Source organism: Cervus canadensis, chromosome 10, assembly GCF_019320065.1.
Source record: "Cervus canadensis isolate Bull #8, Minnesota chromosome 10, ASM1932006v1, whole genome shotgun sequence".
Taxonomy (NCBI): domain Eukaryota; kingdom Metazoa; phylum Chordata; class Mammalia; order Artiodactyla; family Cervidae; genus Cervus; species Cervus canadensis.
The window spans coordinates 64479293-64487168 of NC_057395.1; positions in this window are offsets into that span (position 1 = coordinate 64479293).

The window sequence follows — 7876 nt, forward strand, 5'->3', positions numbered from 1 at the left end:
GGAGCTCTTCACATATGAAGAGAGAAAGGCTTTTAAGATATACTGTTAAGTGAAAAAGGCAATGTGATGAACAGATTGCATCAAGTAATCAATCACTTAAAAAGCAATCACTCCCTTCAAAAGTTTTATTTCCGTGTCAAAATCAGAGTAAAAGGCAAGAAATTTCATTTCCAAAGGGCTTTCCAGGTGGCACAGTGGTAAAGAATCCGCCTGCCAAGCAGGAGACATGAGTTCGATCCCTGAATCAGGAAGATACCCTGGAGAAGGAAGTGACAACCCACTCCAGTATTCTTGCCTGGAGAAACTCACAGACAGAGGAGCCTGGCGGGCTACAGTCCATGGGGTTGCAAAGAGTTGGACACGACTTAGCATCTAAACTGCAGCAGCAGAGGGGACAAACTGTATTCAGGTCTTCTTAAGGGGTAAGGCTTAATCTCTAGCAATATATTCATCCTAAGGGTGGAAATCAGGTAAGGGCTTTGCGGGAACTGAAACATATAATTTGGGGGGCCTTTATTAAGAAAAAAATGTAATATTAAATATATAAAATTGGCACAAATATGACTGCATTCAAAATGAGAAAAAAAATAGCAAACTGCAAATTTTTAAACAACTAACAAATATCACATCACAAATATCACTATCACAAAAGTAGCCTTTTTTCCTACTTCTGGGGGCACTTTTAAAAGTCCTCTCTTTTTTTTATAATTTTATTTATTTTTGTCTGCGCTGTATCCGTTGCTGCTCGGGCTTTTCTTTAGTTGCGGTGCACAGGCTTTCTCGTTGTGGCGGCGTCTCTGGCTGCAGAGCACAAGCCCAAGGCGTGTGGGCTTCAGTAGTTGTGGCTCGAGGGCTCTAGAGCACAGGCTCAATAGGAGTGGCGTGTGGGCTTAGTTGCTCCTCGGCATGTGGGATCTTTCCAGATCAGGGATCGAACCCGTGTCTCCTACACTGGCAGGCGGATTCTCTACCACTAAGCCACCGGGGAAATCCCTGGAGGCACTTTAAGAAAAAAAAAAAAACACTTATTTACTTATTTGGCTGTGCTGGGTTCTAGCTTCATCATGTGGAATCATCAGTTTTCACTGCAGCATACAGGGTCTAAGCTGTAGCATGTGGGATCTAGTTCCCTGACCAGGGATTGAACCTCGGCCCCTTGAATAGGGAGTGCAGAGTCTTAGCCACTGGACCGCCAGGGAAGTCCCTGGGGGTACTTTCTTTGGCCTTATGATAATAGCTTTGTAATACAATTTTTATAGAGAGAAAATAAAGATGACTCAGTTTTTCTTCTGACGTGTACACTTATAACTGTGTACGCTGCATTATTAAGTACATTCTTGGCAGAAGTAAAGTTCCATTTTTAATAAGTGTTGGTTAAAAACTGAGCCCTCTGCTTCCATTTTTATCATCTCCATGATTGGAAGAATTTGCTATAGACCAGCTTCTGACTCGAGGTTTCAAACCCTGTCATGTCTTCTTTTACTTAGGTACCTCTGGTGTGGATTCTGTAGGACATCTTTATACGGTGCTACTATTAACCCCTCTGTTCCTGCAGCTCTGTGTCATGAAAGCCTTCCCTCTACCAGAACAGTTGTCGGTATTTGAACTGTTGGTGGAAGTGACTGCAAATTACATAAACAGATAAACCCAACCTAAATGCATTCTGGGCTTCCACAGTGGCTCAGTGGGTAAAGGATCTGCCTGCAATGCAGGAGACACAGGAGACGAGGGTTTGATTTTGGGATGGGGAAGACCTCCTGGAGGAGGAAATGGCAACCCACGCCAGTATTCTTGCTTGGAAAATTCCATGGACAGAAGAGCCTGGTGGGCTACAAGACTGACTGACTAAGCACACAAGCACGCAAAGGCATTCTAACTGAACCTTTAGGTAGATCAGGAACAGTGGCCAGAGCCAAGAGAAGGCCACTACGAACAAGGGGAACAGTGAGGAGGGAGGTCATGGTGGAATAAGACCGTGGTCTTAGGTGATGGAATGTGTGCTGTCGTGTCCGACTTTTTGTGACCCTATAGACTGTAGCCCTCGGGGCTCCTCTGTCCGAGGGAAGAATACTGGAGTGGGTTGCCATTTCCTCCTCCTGGGGATCTTCCCCAGCCAGGAATTGAACCCGCATCTCCTGAGTCTCCTGCACTGGCAGGCAGATTCTTTACCACTGAGCCACCTGGGAAACCCCTTAGGTGATTACAACAGCAATTTCTTAACTTGTACATTTTATGAAAACATATGACCTCTTCAGGGCCTTGGAAGAGACAGAGGCAAGTAAGGGTCCTTAAAGTACAAACATTTGACTTCCCTGGTGGTCCAGTAGTTAAGAATCCACCTACCAATGCACGAGATATGGGTTCAATCCCTGGCCCGGGAAGATTCCACATGCCTCAGGGCAACTATTGTCGTGGGCCACAACTACTCAGCCCACATACCACAACTACTGAAGCCCACGTGCCCTAGAGGAGCCCGTACTCTGCAACAAGAGAAGCCGCCACAAGAAGCCCAAGCACTGAAACTAGAGGAGCCCCTGCTCACTGCAACTACAGAAAGTCCTTGCGCAGCAGCAAAGACCCAGCACAGACAAAATAGATTATTTTAAAATGCAGATTAATAGAACCAAAGACGATTCTTCAGCCATCAAACGAGCAGAGATTAACACAAACCTGCTAACACTGGCGGCTAAGGACAAGGTAAGACAAGCACTCAAACACTACAAATGTTGTTAAGGAGAGCACTTCGTTAACACGCCTTACAAATATGCACTCCAACTCTTCGTCCCATTAATTCCACTTCAGAGAATCTATTTAAGGAAATTTTCAGAATTGCAAAGATATTTACTTCAAAATGTTAACTGCAATTGTTGACAATCAGGAAAAAATTTAAATAAGAGGGAGGAGAGAAAAACACCTCTCAGGATGTGTGTATCTTTTTGCATGTGTCTACATGAACACGGAGAAAGGTAAGGAAGAAAACATACCTGCCATCACTGCTAATGCAGGAAGGTGGGAATGATGGGGAGGTCACTCACTTTTTCTTTCTATGCTTTGGTGTTGTTCAACTTGCCATAATTAACACAGTGTATTTGCTTTTATAATGCAAAACATACTTTAGGAGGTAAGAAAGTTCCCATATATAAAAAAGATGAAAGCATGCCAAATAGAATCTGATTCCCATCTATCCTATCACCTGAGACCCTAATTAAAAGAATGAAGAAAAATATAATCAATAAGTCTCCCGGTCCCCACAGCAGCCAGCTCTGGAGGCTCATTTCTGTAGGACCCAGAGGTTTACAGGTAGGGACTACCAGAAAAATAGAAAGGGATTTTTTTCAACCCCCGAATTAAAAGCAGAACACTCGCTAATTAACCTGGCTAGAAGCCAGAGAGCATCAAGAGAAGAGACTGTGGTATTTCTACCCGCAGGTTACTGACTCATCCCTGCCACATCAACATCCCCAAGTTAAGATGCTGTAACTTGGGGACCATCTGAAACACAAACTGCACAAGAAAATCAGATAATCAACTGTAACTAGAAAACTATTTAAGAAAGTCATGCAGACATATACCATTTTTAAGTAATATTCCTCACCACTTAATCTTGAAAAGATAACAATTTTAAAGATTTTTAAAATCTTGATCTAGCGTTCAAATCTTTAACACAGTGCTGCCTGAACTATGGGCAAATAGACATTTATATATACAATATGTTGCTTTCAAAAACATTTAAGTCTCAGATGGTAAATGCCAAAGAAGGAAGAGACCTTTAGGATTATTATGACCTACCCTCTCAATTCCCTCAGACAAAGAGAAAGAAGTGGGAACTCGGAGTGTCAAATGCCACACAGCTGTTAGAAGCAGAACTGAAGATTTCCCTGGTGGTCCAGGGGTTAAGAATCTGCTTGCCAAGGCAGAACATGGGTTCAATCCTTGGTCTGGGAAAATCCCACATGCTGAGTGGCAACGAAGCCCTTGTGCCATAACTGCTGAACCTGAGCTCCGAAACAAGAGAAGCCACTGCAGTGAGAAGCCCAAGTACCACAACAGAGAAAACCCACACGAAGCAACGAAGACCCAGAGGAGCTTTGGCCCCTCTTAAAAATAAATAAATTAATCACTAAAAAAAAAAAAGAAGCAGCAGCAGAGCTAAGACATCTTGATAATGGTATCTGCTCTTCTACAAATTCTGGATGCTATTCACAAAAGGGTTTTTACACATCCTTTATTTTCTCTTACCCCCACCAAAGCCAGATGTTTCCACAGACGAGAAAACTGAGGTTCAGTGGCCTTGGATGACTTGCCTCTATCACCAGGCTAGTTATCTCCAAACCCCAATTCCCATACCACTTCCACCACTGGGTGCTGCAGCCCAAACCCTTCACGACAACCTAGCTTCAAGCACACCCTGTCAAAGCACTGGATGCTCAAAAATCAGATGAATGAGGCGACTTCCCTGGTGGTCCAAAGGTCAAGAATCCACCTTCCTGTGCAGGGGATGTGGGTTAGATCTGTGGTGGAGGAACTGAGATCCCACGTGCCTCAAGGCGACTAAGACCATGCCTGCACGTGTGCTAAGCCGCTTCCATCATATCCGACCCTTTGCGACCTTCCAGGCTCCTCTGTCCATGGGATTCTCCAAGCAAGAATACTGGAGTGGTTGCCGTGCTCTCCTGGGAAACTTCCCGACCCGGGGGTCGAACCCGAGTCTCTTCCGTTTCCCGCACTGACTGAATGTGCGCTGGCAGACAGGTTCTCGTACCACAGGTGCCACCTGGGAAGCCACAGTGCCCACCGAGCCGGAGATCTGGAGCCCACGTACAACAATCAGAGAAGCCGACGAGCTGCAACCAAGACCCAACGCAGCCAAAAAGTAAAAAAATACTTTTTGAAAAATGAGATGAGTAAGTGAATACCCAACAACTAGGAGAAAGCTAAGCAAATTGTATTGTAATTGCTCAACAAAATACTACAAGGCTTTTAAAGTAAGATGTTGATAAACTGAAATTCACAGGAGCTGAAAATGCAGAACCTCAGAGGAAAAAGCCACAAATCTCCTAGACCTGAGACAAGTGGCCATCTGTTTGGTCTCAATTACTCAGATCTGCCTCACCTGATCACCCTGCCTCCCATCTCTTGCCACCTCTCCTCAGCCACTGTCTCGAAACCTTCAGGAGCTCCCTACTTACCACACTGCCAAATCCAAATTCTTCACCTCGGGCTTCAAGGCCCTTCAAGCCAATCCAATACAGCTGTTCCCTGAGTTACTTACTGACCCTGGCCTTTGCTGGATGCTTCCCCTCTCGCCCCCGGAGCCCCATCTCCTTTATGCCACTGGCTGTAACTTTGGCTCATGTTGGCTTCTGGTGAATATTGGTCCCTTTCCCCATTTCCATCGGTAGCTCCGACAGTAAAGAATTTGCCTTCAACGCAGGAGACCTGGGTTCAATCCCTGGGTTGGGAAGATCCCTTGGAGAAGGAAATGGCAACTCACTCCAGTACTTTTGCCAGAATTCTACGGACAGAGGCTACAGTCCATGGGATTGCAGACAGTCGGACACGCCTGAGCAACTAAACTAACGGGTGAAAAAGGTACTGGCTGGCTTTTTTGTTGTTTCCATTTTGGGGGCCTCGGCCCACAGCAAGTTGGATCTTAGTTCCCCAACCAGGGATCAAACCGGTGCAACCTGCATTGGAAGCATGGAAGCCTTAACCACTAGATCACCAGGGAAGTTCCTTTTTTATTCCTTTTTTTTTTTTTTAAGGGAAATACATTTGCATGACATTCATTTGAACCTATGCAACAATCAAGTTCACTAGAAACAGGAACAATCAAGAAAGACCCCCCATCGCAATGAGCCTCTGATTTGGGTTTTCAGGTGCAGAGGCAGGCCTGCCTTATGCAACCGGTCCAGTCCCTTTTCTAGCCCGAGGGCCCTTGAGTTCCTGGGACTCTTCCTAAAATGGCCTCCTGGGGGCCACCAGGTTAGCTGAGGCCCCGCCCACCTCTTTCCCTTCCAAGCTCCACCCCAGACCGGCAGGAGTCAGGACCCCAGGTTCATCACACCAGTCCTTCCCTCTCAAGGACACTGCTTTTCCACATGAAAAAAGGCAGCAGGGCAGGGCGCAAAACTGGGTGAGACAAAAATGACAAAATAACTCCCCGGCTGGAAAAAGTTTTCCCATGAAAGTTCTCAGCAAGTATACCCAAACCCCCTTCGTGCTAGGACACCACAAAGCGACATAATAAATAAACCTAGGCCATCTCCTAGGTTAGCGCTCAGACTTACCCCAGCACAACATACCGCTGTGCGGAGGTCCCAGAGTGACTGTAAGCAATCGGCTCCCAGTGAGAGGCAGGTAGTTATTTCACATTTTCCACCAAAGTAAATAGTGCTGCAAAGAACAATCTTGTGTAAGCATTCATCTTTGTTCTGCAACCATTTCTCAAGACATTCCTAGAAGTACACGTCCTGGCTTAAAGGATGCACATAAATTCTGGTACTTACCAGTTGAGAAACATTGTACGGTAATTCTCAAACTCTTAGGAGTACTTAGGCTTTACCTGGGGAATTTGTTTACAATGCACCATCTTGATACACTACCAGCCGCCCAGTACCTCCTGACTCCCCCTCCCCCTCCAGGAAGTCTGGGGAGGGGCTCCTGAAGCTGCTTTGTTATCGGCTCCCAGGTGGCTGTGCTGCAGGCTAAAAGGAGGAAGGAGCTGCTCCCTTCCCATCATCCAGATGGGTTGATACCTGCTGTAGCACAAGAGCTGGGAAATACTGGCCTAGGGGGCCGCCGCTGGCTGAAGACACAGGGTCATCCCATGCACTCGACACCAGGCCTGTCGCCATGTGCTGGGAACAGTCACAACGCCAGGCTCATCTGGCTGCAGCTGTTTCCCCTTCCAGGTCCCCCTTACCTAGGCCCCCATCACCTCTGTGATCCTAGTGACCAGGGTCTTGAGGATTTTACCTTTCTTACCTGAGACTTCATGTAAACCTCCCTTTCTCTCTCAGAAGGCTGTGGACAGAGCACCCCAATAAATTGTCTGGGGCCTCTAGTCGGGCCGTGGTTTCCCCATCTGAAATGGAAGCACTGGGCGGCAGTACTGGCACCCTGGCGATCACAGCAAGGAAAGCAGAGTGGCCGAATGGGTTCTAAGCATTTGCAGGTTGGTCTGGCTTCAATGGGGAACCCAGGTGCACCTTAATCATTTAATCAGCATTCTGATGGGTTTAGGGCCTGGGGAGCAAACTAGATCTTTCTTCTGAGTTCTCCATAGTTAAACTGCAGTTAAAACCAAAAGCCATTTCAAAGCTGCTGATTTCCAAGCTCAAGGGTCTTAGATCATCTGGGACCAGATGAGGAACCAGAGGCCCAGCAAAGGCCTTGCCCTTTTTAGGCTGACTCTGTGCTAGACTCTGTGCTAGGCTCTGCAGGGCACAAAGTTTCCCTGAAAGGCCAGCAGGTTGGTCAACAGATTATTTCACAGTATGTGGAACAGAGAGCAAAGAGCAGGGAAGAGTGCTGGCAGGGTTGGGGAAGACCAAGGGACAGATACTGGAGTTGGGTATCCTGGGCAGAGGAAAAAGATACCAGCCAGGAGCACTGACAGCCCTCAGGTGGTCTGCCTCCTTCAAGGGCCGGTCTCAATCGGATAAGGGGTTGGCCTGCGCTATGGACACACCTGGGCTGAATGACTCCGGTTGACCGCGTAACAAGCAATGGCTAAGAACCGCTCACGGGCAAACCAAGGACTGACATATAACAGCACCTACCGCAAGAGCCGAGGGCGACACAGGCAGTGCCTCGCTTAACGTCACTGCTTAAACATCACTGCCTTACAAACACTCCTTAAACACTGGCTGTC